General features: G+C 39.9%; 2 protein-coding genes across 6 annotated transcripts in view; both read right to left on the reverse strand.

Annotated features, from left to right (window-relative positions):
• The window catches only part of TRAF3 (TNF receptor associated factor 3), a 66,221-nt gene extending 47,611 nt beyond the window's left edge, over positions 1-18,610 (reverse strand). For 2 of the 5 annotated variants that reach the window (XM_071745515.1, XM_071745510.1), the window contains exons 1-3: positions 18,419-18,610; positions 18,016-18,151; positions 17,243-17,298 (exon numbers count right to left, since the gene is read on the reverse strand). The gene's annotated coding sequence lies outside the window, so the exon portion shown is untranslated. Of the gene's footprint in view, positions 1-17,242; positions 17,305-18,015; positions 18,152-18,418 lie in introns of all 5 variants that reach the window. The other 3 variants (XM_071745509.1, XM_071745511.1, XM_071745513.1) reach the window with 3 other exon arrangements.
• EXOC3L4 (exocyst complex component 3 like 4) overlaps positions 1-18,732 on the reverse strand; it is a 360,645-nt gene that overhangs the window by 326,703 nt on the left and 15,210 nt on the right. The window lies entirely within an intron of this gene.

An 18,732-nucleotide genomic window follows, 5' to 3' on the forward strand; every position in this document is an offset into this window, starting at 1 on the left:
TCTCACGATGAACATAAAAAGAGGAGCATTCCCAGAACACTGCTCTAGAAAACAATTCCTTATTATATTGGATAATCAAAGTGAAAATTGTCTCAAAAAATATTTTAATACATATGAAGTACAAATAACTGTTCAACTTTAATATACCAGATAATGCAGGGAATTTATTATAATAAATTTCAATGATTTTTCAAGCAATAAAAAAAGTAATGAAAACTTTTACTTTCAGTAGAATGCAGTTTTCATCACATGCTACAACATGCAGAAATTACCTCTATTACCCTTCATATGTTAGGCAGCAAAAAGCACCTTACCTTATTCTCCACTGTCTGAGCAAAGACAATTAAAAATAAAGCATTAGGTAGAAACAGTGAGTGCTTAGTATCAAAGAAAAGACAAACCAATAAACATAATGGCTGTCCAGCATACCATGCACACACCAGGGACACTTAAAACCTTATCCACAACCTTCTTGTGCAAGCAGTCAGATCCCTGACTTCACAACCTGACTGCAGCCAGTCACTACCTCCTGTTCCAAAATGCAGATCTCAGCAAGAAAACACCACAAGAGGAGCCACCATAGCTTGATTTTCCCTCTTAAGTAATTCCCTCCTTGCCAATACTGCACTGCAGTCTTTCTGAGGGCTATCCAGAATGGACAGAGGAGGACTAAAAGAGCCCAGGAATGAAACACAGCTGCAGCAGTTTGGTTGAATCATCTGGTCTTACTAGATGTCAACTTAAAGGAATAAGCTACAGCAATTGGTGGGATCTAACATACTTTCTGTTGTTCCTCTTAAGTTCCTGCATTTCTTTTCCTGCATTTTTCATAGGACATTTTTTGGATTTTACTTTTGGAAAAACTAGAGGGAATTGTGGGAATTGGGGTTTTTTTTATTTTTAAATTTTTTTCTTATATGTGTAGTTACTTCACTGTTTTTAAGTTAGATTAAAGAAACTTCTATTTTCATACTAATATTTCAAGGGGTTAAAAAGTAACACACACACAAAAAAAAAGACAAAGTTTGGGGTGGTTTGGGGTTTTCATAGGGGCTTGGGATGGGTGGTGCTGGTGTGTTTTTTTGGTTTTGCTGCCTTATTCAGGAGGTTTAGTCAATTAACTATTTTAACACCTGGATGCCTTCCCCGTACAATTAGAACAGCCATGATTACACAGCAGCAGCATTTGTGAGAAAAATAACCAGCAGGGGCATTTGTAATTACTTCCCAAGTGTTCCACAACAGAACCTAGAGAATAAGCTCAAATACTAAAGAAGCTTTCACAGAACAGTTGAAGTTAAAAGGGGTATCTGGAGATCTAGTCCAAGTCCCCTGCTCAAGCAGGGTCAGACAGAGACAGCTGCCCAGAATGGCAAACCACGGCCTTTTGAGTAGCTCCAGCGAGTCCAGAGAGCAATGCTACAACCACTCTGGGCAACCTGTTCAAGTGTATGAGCATACTTAATGAAAAAAAAAATTGTGTTCAGATTGAATTTTATGGTTTTTAATTTAACCGCATTTCCTCTTTGGACACAAGAAATGTGTACTTGGTTTAGTTTGGGGGTTTTTTTCCCCTCCATCCCCCACCGACTTTATCATTCCCCACAGCTGCATTTAAGCACAAAGAGGAGCAAAGGGAGCAACAATGAGTGCTCAGTGCCAATCAGCCACTTGTTGCCTCATCTGCAACAATAGGCTCATCACTGCTTCCCACCCCTCCTTCCCCCTGCATCCTGCAGAGCCAGGCTCAAGGCCAGATCTTTTAGCCCACAGCAGCCCAGATGCCTATCATCAGCAACCTATTATTCTTTGAGATCCCTGTCCTTCTTGGAGGAGGATCCAGCCCAGTCTTCTCTGGTTTGGCCTCACTGGAGCATCAGGCAGTGCTGAATATGTGCTGGCAATGACCTGGAAAGCTCAGAAACCTCCAGGTTCTCTTCAGCACCTCTCTACCTTCTGCTGTAGCCCTCCAGGAGAAGGGGCAATGGCAAGCACACAGAGCATGCTACATGGGGAGAGGCAGAAAGGAAATGGGAGAGTTTGGAGGTGGATGCATCCTTTGGGGCTTTGGCTCACAGCAGTGAAAAGGCTGGTGGTTTTCAGTGGTGTGTTTCAACAAGGTTCACATTGGCCTTCTAAAGAAAACATAATGGGCAATATAGGTACAGACAAACATTTCCACTACCCAATCCCCCACCCACAGAAGGGAGAAAGATTAATTTTTCCCAGCTGTGCACAAGTCTTTTGCTTACTTTTCACAGAGGCCCCCAAGTTTTCACACACTAAAACATCCACATAGGAATTTTGTACTTTCCTAACATGAGCATAGAGGAAAACTGGAACAGGTTGCCCAGGGAGGTGGTTGAGGCCTCATCCCTGGAGCTATTCAAGATGAGGCCTGGCAAGGCTCTGAGCAACCTGATCTAGTTGAGGATGTCCCTGCTTACTGCCGGAGAAGTTGGACTAGATAACCTTTAGAGGTCCCTTTCAACCCAAATTATTCTACAATTCTGTGATACTATAGCTTAGTTAAAACTGAAATTCCTGTAACGGACAAGACATACTCAGTTTACGCTCCCCCCAAAGTTTTAGCTCATTTTAAGCTTGTCTCTACTAATAATAATTTATTCAGCACTAAAGATCATCTTCAGTTTCAAATCTCTTCTGTGGTTTGTAAACCAAAGATCACATACACCACATTTAAAAAGTATGATAATAGATTTGAAAAGGAGAAAGGTCTGTTGGCTTTGAAACAGAAAAAATGTAAGAAGAGCAATCAGAGACTTCCTGCATGACTTAGAGCACTTCTGTACACTTCTATTCTACATCATAAACAAAGAGATATAATGCTTCCTTTCTCTGATCTTACCTGACACCTACCAAGTTCCAATCTCTTCACCTACTTGTATATATATTACCTTCTATAATAGGACTTCAGTCTTAAGCTGGGAACTGCCAAAAGTGAAAAAATAACTAGAAACAAGGCACACAAAAACTTAATTACATCTTGAGAAAGTTGGGAGGAGAGCATAATTGGTAAAATAAAATCTTTAAATATTTTTCAGTTTCCAGTTGAAACTTGCACCTTAATGACACTTTTTGACCTTCAGGACACAGATAATGACTTGGAGAAAGCCACATGCAGCCTAGTTGCTTTCTGGTTGGGATTCAAAATTATCAAGGATGCACACAGCATTTCTTAGAAAAAAACAAACTTCTAGCACTAAGTTAGAGGATAGGACCAAGGAAGAAAGTCAGAGGAAGATAGCAAATCTGCTTCATAAATTGTTAAAGGTCCAATGCATTCTTGCTGGGAGGGCAGAAAGAAAAGGCCAAGATTGTATCCAATCATTCAAGCAGACTATATCCTCCTCCTGCACCCTCCAGGTCCTACATCTAGATCACAACCTAGAAAGCACTTGGGGCATACAAACCCACAAAAAGAACTGTTTGTGACAAGAACATGAACTGTTTTGTACAAAGAGAATCATTAATTCATGTAATTTATTATTTACAAGAAGTTCTTAGTCATAGTGCTTTATATTATCTAGTGCTACTGTAGCAAAAAGCTTACTTTTACTCACTTTTCACCCAAAATTTTGCAAGAGCCTCTAACTCCCAGCTTTATAAAGCTGCCCTTGCTCTGAGGAACAGACCACAGAGTAGTCCCAGCATATCATCAACTGCTGCTCCAGAAACACACTACCCCTACCCTGCTTACCTGAAGAAGAGAGGAATTTCCTATGTTCATGTCAAGAAGTTGAAAGGAGCAGGTTTTTTATCCATTCCTAACTTACAGCTTAAATTAAAGGAAAATAGGACAACTGGCTTTTTTGTAAAAGCATTATTTCTCCAGAAAAAGTAGAAAGGAACAAGGAAGGAAAGCAAAACCTCAAACATACTTAATGTTATGTTCTAAGAGATTCAGGATGTTTTCTTATCTGGCAATTAAGGTATAATGTAGTTTCCCAAATTAGACTGGGGATGACTGAGAAAGCTGGATGCTTCCTAGGAGTTCTAATCATATTTTTAACCTATGTGAGATGAAAAATAAACAAATAAAATCCTAAATACGTTTAATGAAATGGAGATAATAATTTGCTAATCTTCCTTGCAAATACGACAGATCTGATAAAACAAACCAAAAATTTATAAATAAACAAGCCTCCATATACTACCAGGCAACTTAATTCCATCAGGCAAAGAATGCAGATGAACTTGATAAATAATCCATTGATTTTGTGGAATACACAGAACAAAAAAAGAGCAAAGGTATAAAAGGGTTTCCTTAATTAAGAATGAAACTCATTTGATTTTCGAGGTACCACCCTCATTCAGTCCAAGCACTGAAGATGATTTGTCAAATTAATACTATCAACTTAAAAATGTGAAAACACAAGGAGAACAAGGTACTTTACAGTTTCATGCAATGATACAAATATTACATCTACCAAAAAAGGAAAACCCACAAAAAAACCCCAGCTCACATAACTATCACAAGGTTTCTAAGTGCACATATTACAAAAAATACATATAACAGCAGAACTGTTGCTACCTACCTGTTTATATGAAAAAAATTCTCTACACAAACCACAGTGATACACAAGACTGCAGTCTGTAGTTCCAATGGATTAATATATTGCCTCCCACTGCTGAGAACTGGTCTTGATTCAGTTAAAGCCTAAGCACTCAAGCTTTCCTGCTGGGAAACAAACAAGTAAAGGTGGTTTCAAGCATCTCCTATTAATACACAGAAACAATTCCCACAAGCCTGAAGGCAAAAAGGAGAAACTGTAAGTTGGGGTTGCATGAAACCAAACCAAACTACATCAAATCCAAAAGCTGTGCTAAGATTTATTAGCTTGCTAGAAGATGCATTGCAAAAGACTATTTAGTTCATGGAGGAAGTCACCACTGCCACTACTTCATCAGTCCAGCTAAACTGCAAGAATGTTTTATATTATAGGAAAATTTTTATTGGCCAGAAGTTCACAGTGCTCTTAAATTTCCAGAAACTGTAGATCTAAAGGTAGTTATGTTAACTTAAACCAAAAGCAAGAAAAGAAACTATCCAGACCTATGCTCCATTCCACAACACAGGTCTAATTTTACTGGCTACTGTACTTCAACTTATTCAGCACAGGAAAAAGATTTATACTCTTATACAAAAGGAAGGAAACATGGCCACTGAAAACAGAGGTAGTTTCAATACTACCACCAGATGGTATTAAAACACACTGGCAAGGTAGCACATCATTGCCACTTCCGAACTGTGATAATGAGAACTTTAGTAGTCTAAGATACCATTGTGATTATTGTAAAAAAAAATTAGTACTAGTGAAAGAGCTGGAATGGTTCTACAAGAAAGTATGATACCATCTTAATTCTTCCATTTTCACTTCCCTGTGAAACAAAAGCTAGCAAGAGAAACAAGAATCCCTACAGTCAGTAATGAACTAAGAGGTGTTCCTTTCTTCTTTAATCAAATATTTCATTGCAGAAAATATTCTGTGATGCAGCTATATTATAAAGTCCAGTTAACACATAGTAAAGTAGCTTGAACAAAAGAACCTCACCTTCATTACAGAGGAATGATATCAACAGCTTAAAGATTATATTTACAATTGGGCAGCTCAAAAAGAAAGAGTAAATTCAAAACATTTTACTGCTTGAATATTATTCCCCTTTATTCTGGTAAAAATACAACTGATTTACACAGATAGACTGCTCAGATTACAACTTCTAGTTGCTGCTTTTTAAAATATTTTAATGATACTTAGTTGCACACCTTTTTGAAAGCTGGAAATTGAAACCACATTTGTTTTGGTACGAAAAATACAACTGTGTTACGATGACAGTGTAATACAACTTTTCTAACAGGTCACAAAGCATTCGAGGATAAAAGTAAGAACAAATAAAAGAAGAAAAAAATGCTTAGAAGTCTAAATTCCAAGAGTTAAATTCATCTTCTTTTGCCAACTCCTAGTGTTAAGGCTCCATAATGCACTGTTTTTGTGGTCCTGACTTTTTATTTTACTTTTGGAGGTGCAGTCCTGCCAAAAGATTTTTTTTCCATCTCATTGTACATGAGGGCCACACATCTCATCTGTCTTCTCACAGATGATTTACTTTACCCATGTATTTGCCAGTGAAAGCCACATTTCTGATTATGCAAGTTTTATTGCAGTTGATGTTTAACAGAATTAATTAAAAAGGCCGGCTGACTCCAATAACTGCACTGCTCCTTTTTAAACTGAAACCTAGTTAAGGGGGCTGTTTCTACCATGTAACAGAACCAACTTGTAATTATGGAGAAAGAAAAGACACACCATATGTAAAACAGAAAACAAAAAGCATGATTCTTTCTGTTATCTCGGGATGCACATTCATTTGAAGGCCTAAATTTTACCACTGGATGAAGACCAGCAGTACAGCTACACTGCCCTGACAAAAATCAACATCTCTATGTTTGAATGACCAAAGTCATCTCTGGGAACCATCCTGAGAACCCTAAAGTGTCCACCAACTGACACAGAAAGCAGACACTAACACAGCTTTTTAGTTCCCCACAGCTTTTTAGTTAGAGGAGAGCTGAACACTTCTCCTCACCTACACTAGACTTCTATTTTATTGTCAGTCTTGACAGTGCTGGACTTATATAAACTTCATCACCTTTATCTGCATGCTGAATACCAGTCCTCACTCTTCATGAACTGTCAGGCTGCACTCAAAAAACTGCCTTATCAAAAAACTACAGCCACAATAACATTGGTTTTGTGGTCTGCCCTAGGTCTTCCACCTGAGGCAATTACTGCACTTCGAATCGCAAGGGTAAGCACAGCTTTTACTACAGCATTAGACATCTGGAAATCATGCTGGAGCAAGCTTAATCTGCTATTTTGCAAGATAGCCCTGAAGAGATCAGAACCTGTGGAGCTACTGCCATAAGCTAAGGTCACACCATGAAAACAATTTCCTCAATCCATATAGGAAAATACTGCTTTAGAGGCTTCAGTAGTTCTCATCTAACACTGTCTCCATGTAGTTCAGGGAAGAACCTCAGTACAGTAATCCAAAACACAAAAAGCACAATTTTTTTATTATTAAAAAACAAAACATACAAAAAACCCACAAGACTAGCAAAAAATCCAGAGGCAAAGGATGGATTAAAAAAAAATCCTTACATAGACACAGACAGCTGTGTTCTATAGTCCAACCCCTGATTTGGTCCTCTGCTGAATGGAAAAAAGGAAAGGATGAAGGCAGACAGAGTATCACTACAAGCATGAAAGACTTTTTTTTTTTTTCTGTAATGGAGACTTCTGTCCTCTATCTGTGGATGTAAGAAGATAAAGCCCCCTGTATCACTGTTTAAGAACACTTAAGAGTTCTCAACCAACACACTGACTTAGACTTTGTATCTCCAGTCCACAATCCACAAGTCTTGAGTATGGACTGGAGACAACCCTGAAGCCTTCTGTGTTTAGACAACCAACAGAAACAAGTTCATTTGGGCAAACTGCAGGCACTGGTGTAACTGATATGAAATGTGTAACATTCCAAGATCTACTTCCCCTCTGCACTTCTGTCTCATTCCATATTGGTAGCAAGCCATTTTTACCACTTAAAGCAACCCTGAAAAGTCACCAGCCTGACGCCACTTCTCATCCTGCCTGCTTCTCCCAAGTTAGCTAATTTGGACTAGCTAATTAGTTCCACAATACAGAGGACTGACCACTTTGGGAATCTGCCAGTCTCCACACAGTTCCATCCTAGTTATTGAAAACAGATCAACACTTTACATTAGCTTAGAACAATGGAAGCTGAACTCTTCTCTACCGATTCACAGCCATTTTATTCCTGAATCTTCCCTCTTGCAACAAACATCTGGATATGCAGGGTGGTTCCTTGTATAAAGACATTAAAGGTTCCTTAAAAACATTTCTATTTACAGGAAAATGCACAGAGGCTAGAGGAACAAAGAGACAACAGCAGCTTAAGGGGAGTATCATATGGGCTCAGAGAGTTCTAACAGGGAATAGTGCCATATAAAATGTGTATTATTAAAACAGTCACTAGACACTCCTGTTCCTGTTTTGCTAACTGTATGTAATACTTGGCCACAGGCTCTGACGCTTGAGCCCTGGTGACTAACTGCAGTCAAGGTATTTGTACATGCTTGGAATTTGCTAAATTCCAAAAAACCCAAACTCAAAAAAACCCAGCTCCTTCCTCTCTTGTTCAACATTAAATCAAGACAAGCATCCTTATTTATTATCAAGAGCTTTCCCATACATCAATAAATTCTTGCATGGGAGTCCATGTCCCATAGACATTTCTCAAAAGACACCTGTGGAAATAAAATCCTTCATTTACCCCAGATCTCATGCTTGATTGTTTGTTAATTTAGTTTTTTTATAAAACAAAAGTTCCACCATCCCATTCATTTTTATGGGACTATCACAATATTGTTCTTAACATTCCCTAAACCTCCTCTCCTTCACAATAAAAACACAACATATACATCCTTAATATACCACAATACACTGTCACTTCTCCCCTTAGCATCATTACTATGCCCTCTCTGATCAACATTCCTGTGGGATATGCTGTTGATGCCATTTTGGCCACGAGAACAATAGCTATTCTTCAATCAAGAATCTAAGCACAGCAAAATACAATGACAAATCCTGTTAATTACCAAGCCTTAGCCTATAAACACAAAGCTGGTCTCCTAGCCAGCTTAAGGTAGGAGGCAAGAAGCAAAAGATAAATTTTGCTAATCTTTAAGTATATATTAATAGAGCCCAGTATGCTGTCACCCTCCTGCCTATAAACTGTCCTATCACAATGCTGGAACCAAGACTCTCTATTCAAGGTGACCCAGAATGACTTGCTTTTGGTCTGGTTCATTTCCACCTTTGGTTTTGTCCTCACTTAGCAAGCTGATCATGTAACTGAGTTATGAACCAAGTTCATATTTGATATGAAGTCATACAGTTGGATGACATCAAAACCACTATCAGCAAATTGCCCCTTTAAGGGCTACTATTAGGAAGTTTTAAGTTATTATTAGCAAACTGATAAAACATCCCTGGCCAAGTTCTCTTGCACAACATCTTGTCCATTTCTCCAGTTATCACATAGCTCACAACTTTCCCAATTTGAGTTATTCAAAAACGAATTATTAAGACTAAAGAGAAACCTCCCTCTGCCTCTTACTTCAACCTGCTAGATTTTGGAGAACTAACAGCACGTGGCAACAATGCATTTTTACCCTGGCCAAGGTTAGAAAGTCAACTGTAGGACTAGCAGGTTAAAGTTTTGGTCATATGGAAGACTGCACAATTCTGGAGCAACAAGTTCAGACCACCTAGGATGACCCACATCTTCTAAGGTGGTACTCAGTGCCCCTCTGTGCAGGCACCATCTTTGTTCCCTTAAGTTGTTGTTTTTAAACTACTTGTCAGTCAGGGCTCAGACAAAAGAATGCTATCATTAAGATAAAACACTGCTCTTCAAAAGGAAATGCTACTGGAGAGGGGTCAACCAGAAGACAGGAACTCAAATACTAAATTCATGTTTCAATGGTGAGTCTACATAATTTCTGGATTCTTAAATCAAGTATTTCTTGACAGTGAATTTATGTAATAATGCAGTGTACTCATCTGCATAACAGTATGGCATGAACATAACAGAGTCAACACTTAAAACAGATGAGAGCTAAAACAGAGACAGCTGCTAAAATCTAAATCACCCATGCAAAAAGCATATGATTACTTATTCTATGCCTCCTTTCCATAGAAACAGCCTCTCTACTTACTGAAGGAAATAAAAAAAAACAAAAACCTCCCAACCTATCTTAGCAAATATCCCCACCTTTGGAAAATATTTTAATAAAGATAATTCCTTTTAAAATAAAAAAAAATTTAAAATACAGCCATGAAAACAGTTTTAGGCAGAAACCTGCTTCCATTAAGTATATAAATATTTCAGTCCCAGCAGCACCATCTAATGGAGAGCTCAGCAATTTTTCTCCTTCTTTAACAGGACAAACATCTTATTTTGGAGGTGTTAACAACAGATACTTTGACACATGGCCTATTTAATACTCAATAAAATCTGATTAGCCATAAGAGAAGCCAAATAATTTTTCCATAGACAACTATCAGACACTCCTATTCTCACCATAGACATTACATTCCCACACAGATTTATTAAGTACAACATTAGAGGGTTTTTTTAACCAGGAGATAAGATTTTAATTAAAAATACTTCCTTTTTTTTGTTTTATTGTTTTAATGGTAACTGTGAAGCAATGCCATCTTAAAACTAACACTACCTTAAGCACATTTAAATTTTCCCTCTGAAAGCAAAACAGAGATGTCAGTACCTCTGAAGCATCAGGAATGTTGACAAACCTGGACCTTAACCATAGCAACAAAAGTCACTGCCTAAACCTGCTTAAGATGCAGTTAAACATTCCAAGACATCTTCAGGTTGCACTTCTGCTACAAAATATGAGAGATGGGAAGCAAATTATCATAAACACCAACTTCCACTATTTCTCATCAACATTTTCTCATGTTAAAAAACTGACAGAAATTATGTATGAAATGGATCTAGAAGCAGTAATACCCTTTCTCACTGCATTATTTTCTCCTTGTTCTTTATATAAACCACAGCATCGCAAGTAAGGGTTCAACTATGAACCTTTCCAATTAACCCAACATATGGACACTCTTGTTCTGGAATAACAGCCTTTTTATGTATAGTTCAAAGTCTATCTGCCCTATCTCATCCCAGAACAGTCAACTAATACATTGGGAGCTCATATAAAAGAGAGGCTTAGTAAGAAATTGTGTGAAATTATAGCCTCATACTTTGGCTATATGTAGTAACAGCTTTATTTTTATACAAGCAGGACAATTCCAAGCTTCTTCCTCATCTATTTGGAGAGAATCTCCTCAGCAAAAATATACAGATCACAGTGAGTGAATATTTGTTTGTTTGTCCTAAGTCTTTTTTATTTTTAACCCAACAATAAAAAAAAAAAGCCACCACCAAAAAAAACACACAAAAATGAGAGTAAATCCCCCAAAACTCCTTCAAAGCCTTACCAGCCAAAATATAGAAAGTTGCATTTTCAAAATGAAAGTGAAGATTTTAGGAATTTGTAAGAATGAAAGAGGAATAAGGGAAATTTACAGGCACAAATATTGAAAAAATGGTTGATGAAGTATAGTACACAACATAATAAACTTGTTCAATCTTCCCAAAGACTGCCAAAAGCATTCTTTAGCACATGCTCAAAAAAAGTGTCAAAGTACCTTGCTACAAGACAGATAAAAAAAAACCAACTACAATAAAACCCCAAACAAATGAACTACCAAACAATATAAGCAACTCTAAAGCAGTATCTACTATCTACTAGCTGACTACAGCACAGGATCCATTGGTATTTCCACTACATATCAATGCCATAGGTGAGTAGCAAGACATATTCACTAAGCTGAAATACAGCATGCTCAGGCTAAGTAGACAGAAACATGACTCAACTCCTGATGGAAAGTAGAGAATATATTGCTGACTTGAAGTAATAATACATATTATTAACTTCAAATGATGTTTGCTCTAATCCTTTCCCTTGGCCTCCCTAAAATGCTGAGTTTTGGAAAGTAATGAAAATACCACTGCATTAAAAGGTTCCAAAACTGCCAGAGATGAGCATACACAACCCAGCAGCCTTCCTTTATTTAGGTATCCAACTTCCTTCTATTCAAACTGTCAGCCAAATGGAAGCATTCTAAGAATGTGTCATTTTACAATCACAAGCACTTTACCTTTGGCTCCATCTGAATGTAGAACTGGTATCCTAATCAGGTTCAACCACAACAGTTGTTACAATAAAAACATTCCCAGGCAAAAAGCACAATGCTCCTCTCTCAATGGATGTTGTGTTGAATAGAAAAAAGGACAGTGAAAAGGATGGAATGAAGAGAGCAAGTGAAAATTTAAAGACATGTACTTCAGACAATAGCAGGGGACGTTGTGGACTGTCTTTAGTGACCTGGAAACGAAGAGCCTGTTAATTCACCTAGAGCGGGAGGTGGGGTGAGTAGGGAACCAAAGAAGTAGATAGCTACAGAGAGGTCAAAGAAAAGTGGATTTGCAGGAAAAAAAAAAAAATATTAGCCAGAAGCAAGAAACTAAGTACAAGCCTAGAAACAAGTATTTGAAGAGAAAAGTGATGTAAATGGAAGTGAAGGGGGGAAATGCAGTCACTTGGCTCCAATGCAAGGATGAAACCACCTTGAAATAAGTCATCCCTTAACAAATTAAAATTATGATAGATCTGACATAAATAAAATAACCCACTTCTAAGAATCAAAAGAACCAGCTAGAGAAATTAAGAGCACTTATACTGGCCAAACAACTTAAGATGGAAGAGAAGCACAGCATGGACAAGAGTGTTCCATTAGTACGTGAAGAGCAAAAAACACAGCAAGAGGAGTCATTGGGGGTAGTTTAAAGGAGATTAAAATCAGTTGAACAAAAATTGTAAGGGCATACTTCTCATACAAAATCAAGACATATCTGAAAGCCATTAAATAAATAGAAGCTACAACACTCAAGGAAGCCTACATTCAGAAGGCTCCTCTCTGCAGAAAGACAGACATAGTCAAAGAGGTACAGTACACACCATCTCCATTAAAAAAAACTCCAGTTAACTGTTCTACTTATCTCCCTCTCTCAAGTACATAGATAAGCATACAAAATTACATCAACTCACATTGCCAAAATTTGGTTTATGAGCTGGGCTTTGCTGTTATAAAGTTATTTTAGGCACATTTACCATGTAAGCTGGTTCCATAGAATAAAAAAACCATGCTACTTTTCAAAACATCCAGAGTAGAAAGTTGGGAACAAGTATAGGTACAGCCACCACTGACAAATTCCATCATGCACACTCAGCTTCACACAGCACACTGTACATGAGCTGTATGCAATATTGGAAGAGTATAAAGCAAACACTGTTTCCTGCCCCACAGTGCTGATGGTGAAGATTGTACTGGAGACAGAGCAGGATGCCTCTACACAGCACTTGCAATTCATTTCACTTATCAACAGGTGACATTTAAACTGTCCTGCTGGGTCTCAGCACCTCATCATTTTTATGTCCTCAGAGTGCAGGAAAGCACCACAATTCCCATTTTATTGGAAATCAGGGAAACAGCCTGTATATGGAGCCAGACTCACAAACGGCACTAGCTGCATCAAAGTTATTCTCAGAATTCTTAGTCAGCTACCACCTAACCCTAGCATCATCCAAGTGTCAGAACACTTCCCCAGCACACCATCTATGCTCAAGGAAACATCTCAACATCAAGTTACAGTGCACCAGAAAACAATGAACAGAACAGGAGTGGAAGAAGCATCAGCAGACTCTAGGTTTTTCCCCATCCTGGTAACTGTCCTAACCACCTGATTGAGACATCATGCCTCTTCCTGCTCTGTTTCTCAGGGACACTGAGTTTTCATTATTCCTAGCATAGCAGAAGAGTTTCAAGAGAAGGAAGTGACACTACTCTTAAATGGCCTGTGGCTGATGATGAGAATACTCCCCAGGGAAGTAGGAAACTTGGACTGGAATCCCCCTTCTGCCCCTGGGACTTGAGCATGACATCACATCACTCATCTCTGCAACAAAGCCCTTTGAAGGTTTTGCCCTAACTGGATGACCTAAGGTACACACATACACCAACAGGAATGAAAAAAACAAAAAAAAAAAATAGCCTTCAGGTCTCCTAGTTTTACACTGGTATCTTCAGTGGACCATCTTCTCTTCTTGAATAGATGTCAAAGCTTGCAGGAACAAAGTGGCAGCCAGGAAAGCACTTCTTATCACATTAGCATCCACAACATACTTTTCAAGACAGCCTAAACCAAAATAGCTCTTTTTGCTAGATGCCTAAGAAAGCTGTAATGACTTGTAGCATTCTGAGCTTGTCTTGAGCAGACATATCTTTGTTTATAAAAATATGTTTTTAATATTATTGCAGAAATCATAAAATCAGACAAAAGTTCAGTATTACTCCAAGTTAAATTTTTCTGATGAACTTCCATACAGTCATTATTAAAGTATATAAAGTAGAAGTTTCATTACTTCTTTTGATTATGTTTTTGACTGAAGTATTAGTGACATATGCAGTATGTGAAATAAAATATTAGCTTTGAAGCATTTAAACCACAGAATTTTTAGCATTTCTATCATCATGAATAATCTACACAATGTTTCCTTTGCACATCAGAGAAATCTATTCCATAAACGTTCATTATATGACACTGCATAAAATAATACTGAAACCATGAAACAACTAAGTCCAACTTAAAACATTCTCACTATGCCCATTTCTGATGTCTGCAGTCTACAAAAATTCAGTCTTGATGTTAAAGAATATAAAACCCCAATTTTCAGCAGGAGGAAGCCAGGGATGGCTGCCATCATACATGACCAGTTCTGAACTTCCACATCCAAACATGTTGAGACTTTGTTTCCCATGCTGCTCTTGACAAGACAAACCAGAGAACTTGGAATGACACTGAAAATCACACATATGTAAAGTAAAGCAGCAGGGAACAACAACAGTGTGGAAATCAAAGGCTTAACATTTTTGGGGGGTGGAGAGGATTAGTGACCTATTGTTGTATATAATTTTAGAGGCACTCGCCCTGTTAACCTAGTTACAAAGCCAATAGTCAGTAGCAACTGAAGTCACAGCAGCAACAATATTGTGCTGTCAGTGCTCAAACAGAAAAGATTTCCAGGATGAAAAAAAACCCCATCTTCAAAGACTACACATACATAGTCTTTACAGATATAAACAGTTCCCAATACCAAATAATCTTTTGACTTATTTTCTCCCCAAGTTCTCAGATCTTTCTTCTGTATACTGTCTAATGGCTTTTTGGTTTTATTTCCTTTTCTCTTATCTGCCCCTACAAAAAGAGGCTAGATAGTACCTCTTCCTACCTTGCAGATACCTAATGATCTTTCATTATAAGTTGCTCCCCTTTTACTTCCAATTGTCTAGTAATTTCTCTTTCTACCTTAAAAGAAGCCATAGAAAAAAATGAAATGTAATTGTGCTTTGTAAAAACAAAAATATAGTGACTTTAAACTATTCATTTACAATAGAAGGGAAAGCTGGGACCAGTTATATTGTATCTTTGTTAGCTCTACAGGGCTCTAGCTTCATGTCACCACTTCATCACCACAGATTAAAAAGTAAAGGTAAAACTTAGCATGACTATAGCACTATGTCCCGTGTGACAATCACATGTTTATTCTGTTGCACAGAAATACACAACTCACCCTCCCTTGGCCTCTTTTCCCCATACCACATCTTGAAATCTCCAATTTCACTCTCTCCCACCGCTTTTGGTGTGCCTGAGCCATAAGCCAAAAATGCCAGGAGGTTTCAAATACAAGCATCACATTCAGAAAGTACCCACCCACAGGCATTAAAAAAAAAAAAAAAAAAAAAAGCCTTGGCAATTCTTTAAAGGAACTGTGCACAAGAACACAGACATCTAAAACCAAGGTGTAATGAGCAATCTTCAGACATCATAAGAGTCAGCACCTTCAATGAAGAAACACTATAATAATAATTAAAAAAAAACCTAATGAAATCCAGTTATTGCATCATCTAAGATATCAGAGATCAAAATGTATTATTCTTGCAATATCTTTTCGTACAAAGTCAGTTTAGGATACTGGAGTAGATTTAAGTCATGGCTATTTTTAAACTGCCTTTTCATCTGCAGAACTATGATAATCTACTTATCAATGTATTTATGTTCCAGTGGTTTAGCAACAGAAGTTAGAAATGAAGATATGTGGCTTTTCTTATTTTCAGCATTGCCATACCTACTAATAGAACAGTTTCCTCATCTCTCACTTAAACTTTTCATTATGGACAAGAACAACATCGAGATCTAAAATACAGCAGTATACAACAGTATCTTAAAAACATTTAGAAGGCAAGCTGTATTAGCATGGACCAAGACTGAAGAATTTTTTGTCACTGATGCTAACTACTGCCATCTTACACAGTTTTCCAAGGTAGGAGCAGTAAATATGCTTACACAATGATCTAATTCTCTGAATCCATGTAAGAATGGCTTCTCAAAATTAGTACCATCAAACTTAATTGCAGAAGGACTTCAGGAAAGCATAAAGACTGAGTCATTTGGCACCCTCTTTTGATTAGAATCGATTTGCTTTGCAACTGAATGCACTTTACCTTGCTATATGCTAGGTCCAGTTACTATTGGAAGCTTTTTATCAAGCCGTATTTCAGTAAAACACCTACCATTTTCACACTGGAACAAAGCAACTTTTATAACCTCATAGTGCTGGCTGCTTGCAGTGCCCAAACTCATGATACATCAATGTTTCCGTTATCAAGCTTTATGACAAGGGGTTTCCCAGTCCAGCCATAAAAAACTCCAATTCAGTCCAAATGTGAAGTATTTCTCTTCTTAAAACAAAAAACGCCTCCCTAATCACAATAAATCACATTTAGGTCTACATTAATACATTTATAGACACTTCTAGCCAAATGGCTCATTTTAAAGAACAACATATGCTGTATGTTATGATCTCTTTAGTAGAAGAACTATCAACCAAGCTTCTGTGTAGGTCAGTCTTTATTTTAAATAAGGATTTTTACTAACTATTTCAAATTATACTATTTCACTTGTCTAAGGCAAACACCACTAATATGCCTTCACGTCATACACTAAACTCCTTTTTGGTTTACAAATGCAAGTCCTGATTCATGCATAGTAATGCTACCATGCATTGTACAGGACAAACCTGGCAAAGAAAAAACATAGTTCTGTTGAAAAAATAACAATTAATGAATTACAATACACAAGGCTTAGTTATATCTTGACGAGCCAGAAAAGTCACTGACCCTAGGAAACTGCAAATTTGTAATTGTATCATTGGTACTTCCCACATTGTACTCATACAGAAACAGAAAAAGACAAAAAAATGTCCTAACGCATGGTAGAGAAGCAGAGGTGCACAGTCTTTCTTGCAACACACAAGCTCAGATGGGCAGAACATGACACTACACCTCTTAGCACTAATACCGTTTATCTTGCTTTTCCGCAGATAATTCAGATCCCAGACGCTTAAAGAGATATATAAACCAAGATGTAAATGCCTTACCTTCCTATTTCACAGGGCGCTGCAGTTCTGAGATTATGAGTCAGTCATAGGTTCATCTGCAGAGGAATGACTCAGTATAAACTTTTAAACACTCGTTATTTTTTCTAACCTACAAGACGGTAATTAGTTTAACGCACTAAAACGCGAATGCTGGAACCAGCGCGTAAAATGAATGGCGTGAAAACAAAACACTTTTTCTCTCTCCGCTCACGGCAGGCAGACAGGCTTATAGCGCAGGGCTGTTCTAGGCAGACAGACTTTATGAAAATATAACTCCTTCCGCACCGACCAGGGGCAGCTCCGTACCAACGGCGAAGGATTCTCCCCGGCGCCCACCGCCGCGGGCCCCATGGCAGGGGAGCCGAGGGGGCAGGGGAGCCGAGGGGCCACCGGAGCCGAAGGAGCCGGAGCCGCCACAGAGGGCAGCCTCGGGAGGTGCAAAGTTGCGGGGGGCCCCGGCGCTCGGCACCCAGCGCGGCAGCTGGCTGCCGGCAGTGCCCCTTTAAAGGCTGTCGGCCCGCCCCCAGCACTGCATACGGAGGGAGCCAGCAGCGGAGCGATGCTTCTGCATTCAAACGACACATCAAACGCCGCAAGCGCCGCCGCGCCGCCCGCCCGGCTCCGCTCCGGCCGGCCTCCTCATCCCTCCCCGACATACACTCACACATACATACACACACACACACACACACACACACACACACGGCGGGGCGGAGAGGAGAGGTCTGGGGAGTGGGAAAGAGGAGAGGCAGAAATAAGTGAAAAGGGGGCACCTGTAAAGCCCTGGAGTGCGAGTGCGTCCGGGCAGTGCGTCCACAAAGCCCCCGCCGAAGGCTGCTCTATCCCCGGGCACCAGCCGCCGCCAAGGTCCCGGCAACAGGCTGCGGGTGAAGCGCGCTCGGCCCCTGCCTGGTAGCAGATGCCTCGTATCAGCTCCGCGCCGCCGCTTTGCCCCCCGTCTGCTCCGCGGCAGTACCCCCCAGCTCTGGCCGCCCGCCCAGCCCTGTCCCTCTGTCTCGGGAACCTCAATGCGGGCAGGCGAGCCCAGCCGGTGACGGAGCCCGAAGCCGGAGCCGCCGCCACGGCGGCAGTAAAGCGCTCTCCCCCCTCCCCTTTCGCCGCCGCATCGCACCGCGCAGCTTCCCCGGGGCGCGCCGAGCCCCGCGGACGCCCTACCTGCGAGCGTGTGAGGGGAGAGGGGCGGCGGGAGGCAGCTGGAGCCCGGCGAAAGCGACCGCCAGCCCGACGGAAAGTCCCGGCCGCTCTGCGCCGTCTCCCCCCGCCCCACGCTTCCTCTCCCGCCCGCTCAGGCTGGAAATCCCCGGCGAAGCCCGCTGCTCTCACGGCTCCTCCTCACAACACCGAGGGGCGGGCCCAGCCGAGCCGCTCAGCGCGCAGGCGGGAGCCGGGGCAGGCGGGCGAGGCAGGCCCGGCCCTTGGGCTGCACCTGATGCTGCCGTAACCCCCCCCCGCCGCGGGCTCAAGCTGGG

Source organism: Heliangelus exortis, chromosome 5 (genome assembly GCF_036169615.1).
Source record: "Heliangelus exortis chromosome 5, bHelExo1.hap1, whole genome shotgun sequence".
NCBI lineage: Eukaryota > Metazoa > Chordata > Aves > Apodiformes > Trochilidae > Heliangelus > Heliangelus exortis.